At 38.3% G+C, this 6,022-nt stretch overlaps 1 pseudogene; it reads right to left on the reverse strand.

Moving 5' to 3' along the window:
• LOC102425526 overlaps window positions 1-6,022 on the reverse strand; it is a 6,426-nt pseudogene extending 404 nt beyond the window's left edge.

A 6,022-nucleotide genomic window follows, 5' to 3' on the forward strand; every position in this document is an offset into this window, starting at 1 on the left:
ATATGTTCATCACTGTAACAAGAGTTATTATTAGCCATTGTCTTATCATAAAGGAGTTTATAATAGAGCATGAGAAACAAGACACTGAACAATTGATTATGAGGTAAAGATGATAAAATCTTGGATTGGGTGGTCAAAGGTTAGGGGATAAAGGGCAGATAGGGAGGAATTGTCCATAATTCTGTTCCTGAATATTAACACTTTCTTTATCCTTTAGAATTTTGTCTTAGCACACCTCTAGATATGATTTGTTTTTATGGAGTGAGCGCAATACTATTTGACATGGGAGTTATAGTTACTAGTATGATCATGGTTTGAGAGTCCAGTCTAGACCATATGAACTGTGTGACTGCAGCTTCTCTAAATGTTCCTACACATGAGATGGAAGTAATAGCTATTAGGGCTCTAACGAAGCTCAAATAAAACCATGTGATAGTAGATTATAAGGCTCAACAAATGATACATTCTCTATTAAATTGGTGAGTGTGCATTAACATACATAGCCTTCCTTTTACTTCTTTTTTATTTTAGAATCTAAACACAGGGGATACATGATTCATCATTTTACTGTGGAAAACAGCTTTCATTCTTTATCTGTAAATGGTAGCAATCATTCTCTAGTAGATCTAAATGATTGAATTGCAAGGTCAACTGTATTGGTGACTAACTCATTTTCCCTCACCTCCAGGACCTTCTTTTCCCAAGATCAAGCAATTTTCCTGTGTAATGAACTGTATCTGCTAGGAAGTGGCCTGGAAATTAAGAAGTCCAAAGCACCTTCTAAGTCCTCATTTTCTATTTGGTTTCATGATGTCTTTTGCTGCTATTTCACTGATCTAAGTTTTCTAAGGCTATACAAAGGAGAAATGCAAAAATGAATAGAACTGCAAAACAATTTTATATATGGGGAGAAGGAACTTCAATCAATTATGAATTGTTCAGGGGATAGTTTTCTAGCTAATGGGTTGTCAACTTTTTGCACCACATGCTTCTTTCTGGTTGATAGCCTTTTGGTCAGTTCGAGGCTGACTAGCAATTGGAAGGGGAGCAGATGCAACAAGGACATGCTTTAAAACCAATATCAACCAACAAAAGTGGATTTTAGTGGTTCGATTTATGACCATAACATATACAAAGTCTGGAGAAAGTGAGTTCAAGAGAGGACATATAAAAGGGATCCTTGCAGTTGACTGATTAAGAGCAAGCAAGAATTTAAACTCATAAAAATTCAAAATATTATTAGTCATTTACTAGTAAAATATCCAGTTACAAGCTTAATCAGAATCTAGATGAAACAAAATCTGTTCTTTTCCTAATAAGGGAATTTTAAATAAACAAACACACACTTATATGTTTTTTGTTATACTAGGCACGAAATAACTTGAACAGGACTCAAGATCCAGAGGTGGAATGGTTATTGGTTTAATCCAATATGGAATTTATTATGTATTTATATATGTTCTTCATTAGTCCATTTCATTGTTTGCCTATATACATGTTCTAAAATTTAGAGCAATTCATATGTTTTCAATCAGTGTGAAAAGCTACTAATTTTCAAAAATTTTTAATCATGGGGACACAAAATCTCACATATTTCTAGTGCATATACAGGGTGGGGCAAAAGTAGATCTACAATTGTTCATATGGAAAATAACACAATAATTAATAAATAATAATACAAGAATAAACTGTTTCTCATCCTCACAACTGTAAACCTACTTTTGCTCCACCCTGTATGTAAGGTAATCTGGAGGACAGATTAGAATCTGAATGGGGACTACGTTAGCTTTTATGCATTAGGCTAGGGCAGTGATGGCGAACCTATGACACGCGTGTCAGAGGTGACACGCGAACTCATTTTCTTGGTTGATTTTTCTTTGTTAAATGGCATTTAAATGTATAAAATATAAAAAAATATAAATCTTTGTTTTACTATGGTTGCAAATATCAAAAAAATTCTATATGTGACACGGCACCAGAGTTAAGTTAGGGTTTTTCAAAATGCTGACACACCGAGCTCAAAAGGTTCGCCATCACTGGGCTAGGGTAAACATAATAGTGGGGAAAAAAACAGCAAGTATTAAAAAACATATTGAAGACTTTTTTTATATTCTTTCATTTATCATAATTTTGAGGGCCTGCCATGTACTAAGGTAGTTTCTAGGACATTGAAAAACCATTACCAGAATGTATAGGCAGAAACAATTTTATTAATTATTTTAAACATTGGAAATACTGTTTTATACTGCTGAAGTCTTAACAACAGTATCATACTACTTGTCAATATAATCTGGAAAGGCTGTTCTTCATCTGTGCTTCATTTGGATAGCCACATCTTTTATCTGTATTGCTTTTCCTTGCTGGGTTATTCCTTTAGAAATGAACATTCAAGAGAAAAAAGTTATCTTAATATTGGACACTCACTTTTTCTTTTTCGTCACAGAACACTGACATCTTGCATAATGTGGATACTCCTGACTTAAAAAAAAAATTCATGGCTTACAACTGCTTTCAAAATAAGGTCCAAATTCTAAGCATCTTTATATGATTAGGTGCCTGCTTCCCTACCTCTGCAGCCTCATCTAGATTTTAGATCAATTAGGGCAGGGACCTTCATTCCACAAATAGTTATTGAATAAAATAATTACTATATAATAGACTCTGACAACTTTCTAAGTACCAGATTTCGCACATACACACATCAGAACATGAGTATATACTTGGTCAATGAATGGCATTTACATCACATTTAAATTTAGTGTTGTAATTAATCAAAGTATAATTCTTGGTTGATAATAAATATGGTGAAAAAATACATTTTATTTATATATGTGTATTACTCAGGGACCTGGCAGGAGACAGATGACACACTCAAAGGGTAAACTGAAAAGACTCTGATGAAGAGACTTGTATGTAGGCATTAAGGGAACCAATAAGGTATAAAGTACCCAAGGACTCACAACCGGAGGAAACTACTATCATTCCTAAGCCTGAAGGGATGAATGGAAAAAGCCATTTCTAAAACTTTCCAAGAACTGCAGCCAGGGGACAGGGTTGCCTTACTGGAGCCATGGCCTTAGGTAGAGGAATAAAGTTACTGTCAAAATACAGACAAGCAGGAGGGAGTATGAGGAAAGGTGAAATAAATATTCTGACTTCTCTATGTTCTTCCTCTGATCATTTGGCAATGTCTCCAAAGTGGTTGAAATCAAATAGAAACAAGAGGGTAAAGTAATCTAAGTGATGTGGTTCACAGAAATCAACCTCCCAGAGCATGGAAAGACAGAGAATGAACTTTGAAGGACAGAGAATAACCAGCATAGTATGAAAAAAGCAAAGCTTTTTAAAGTTAGGAGAATTCAAAAACCCAAACAAAAAGAGAAAAGGAATTGATCCAGACAGAGCTGTGTCAAACCTGGGACAAAGAAAGATGGAGGAAAATAGTGATTAAACAGTAAAACACTAGAGGGGCACAGTGTGTGATCTATTTATTTAAGTAGAATAAAGAGAGTGAGCAAATAAATAAAAAATAAATTTAAAAAACCCAACATTTACAGGAAACTCATACAACTTAACAAAAGGAAGATAAACAACCCAGTAAAAAAATGGGCAACGGACCTAAACAGATACTTTTCGACAGAAGACAGAAAGAAGGCCAAGAGACATATGAAAACATGCTCAAAGTCACTAATCATCCCAGAGATGCAAATCAAAATGACAATGTGGTACCATCTCACACCTATCAGAATGGCTATCATCAACAAATCAACAAATGACAAGTGCTGGTGAGGATGTGAAGAAAAAGGAACCCTCCTGCACTGTTGGTGGAAATGCAGACTGGTACAGCCACTGTGGAGAACAGTATGGAGTTTCCTCAAAAAATTAAAAATGGAACTCCCATCTGACCCAGTGATCCCACTTCTAGGAAACAGAAACACCAATCAGAAAGGATATATGTACCCCTATGTTCATAGCAGCACAATTCACCATAGCTAAGATCTGGAAAGAGCCTAAGTGCCCATCAGCAGATGAGTGGATTAAAAAACGGTGGTACAGCTACACAATGGAATACCAAGCTGTGGTAAAAAAGAAGGAATTCTTACCATTTGCAACAGCATGAATGGAACTGGAGAGCATTATGCTAAGTGAAATAAGCCAGTCAGAGAAAGATAAATATCACATGATCTCACTCATTTGTGGAATATAATGAACAACATAAACTGATGAACAAAAACAGATCCAGAGACAGAGAATCATCGATCAGAATGTCAAACCTCAGAGGGAAGGTAGGGGAGGGTGGGGTTACGGGGGAGAGATCAACCAAAGGACTTGTATGCATGCATATAAGCCTAGCCAATGGACACAGACAACAGGGGGGTGAGGGCACGAGATGGGGAGTAATGGGGGGATAAGGACACATATGTAATACCTTAATCAATAAAGAAATTAAAAGTCAAATAAAATAGAGGCATGAAAGAATTAGAAGGGTCTGACACAGGGTATGTCATTTTTAGTTGTTGTTAAAGCAAAAATTAGAATCCATTTATACAGTGTTTTATAGACACACAAAAAATGTACAGAGTCCTCAACATTCAGGCAATGAACTCTATACTCAGAAGTGTTTTGTGAGAAGACCAAATTCTTTGCACTTCCTCCAAAACGATACTTTTGAAAAATGATGCATTTATTACACCAGGTCTCAAGAACAATCTTTTGAGATCCCCAAACCTCTGCAGAGTGAAGAAAACCTCCAGAATGCAAAGCTTTCTCACAGAGGTGTAGTGCAAGAGATACATAAATGACGGCCATTTCAGAGGGGTGCATGCACATCTGACAGGCCATGAGAAGAGCTTGAGGGCCCAGCTGGGCAGCATGTAGCTGTGGAGCATGGCCTCCAGGGCCTCCTCCTTTTCTGAGGCAGCTGTCACTCCCAGAGGTTCAGACTCTGGAAGGGTGCCAGACACTTCACTAGGTCAGTGGTCAGCAAACAGTGGCTTGCGAGCCACATGTGGTTCTTTGGCCCCTTGAGTGTGGCTCTTCCACAAAATACCACGTGTGGGCGCGCACGTACAGTGCGATTGAAACTTCGTGGCCCATGCGCAGAAGTCGGTTTTCAGCCTGGGCGAGTCTATTTTGAAGAAGTGGCATTAGAAGAAGTGGGGGGTGTCAGCTGGTCGGCCACAGGAGACGAGGTGCAGGCGGGCCGACCTCGGGATACACAGCGCGGGGGGAGACGTGCTCGATTCATGCACTTGTTGAGGATGGGAGAGTTGGAAGGGGTCGACCTCAGCGAATGTACCTCAATCAGATTGAGGACGTTTTTAGCAAAGGCCAGCTTAGGAGTACCCTAATTAAGTTAATAACAATGTACCTACCTATATAGTTTTAAAAATTTGGCTCTCAAAAGAAATTTCAATCGTTGTACTGTTGATATTTGGCTCTGTTGACTAATGAGTTTGCTGACCACTGCACTAGGTGCTTTGCCCAAAGACCCCTGCTATAATTACAAACAACTTTTGTCAATTTCCATTTCTGCTGCTTCTTCCATTTTTTCCTGGTCATCCATGCATTCAAAGGTGTCCTCTAACATCTCTTCTATGATCCCAGCCTTCATCATCTCTTTGGACAGCTCCCATACGGTGGCCTGAATTTCTGGGATCTTCACAAGACTCTGCATGACCTTCATCACTTCTGTGCTCTTCGGCAGGGAACCAGTCACTCACATGAGTTCATGTGAGCTTTGGATGCATTGAGCTTGCTTACAGCCTTTGTTGACCTAATCAACTCCTTGGCCAGGACCACACAGAGGTTCTTCTGACCCTTCTTGGCAGTATCTTTCATAGGTCATTTCATTTTTTTTTCTTTTTCTCTTTGAATATCTCTTATTTCCCTATCAACTCTCATTTCCTTTCTTATCTTCAATGACCACTCATCACCAGCTGTTTGGGTTTTTCCAAACAGCCCCATGGCTTACTGAATTTGTCTTGCCCCCTCTGGCAGGTCATGGGCAGCTGGGCATCCA

The sequence above is a fragment of the Myotis lucifugus genome, unplaced genomic scaffold (assembly GCF_000147115.1).
Source record: "Myotis lucifugus unplaced genomic scaffold, Myoluc2.0 scaffold_29, whole genome shotgun sequence".
Classification (NCBI taxonomy): Eukaryota; Metazoa; Chordata; class Mammalia; order Chiroptera; family Vespertilionidae; genus Myotis; species Myotis lucifugus.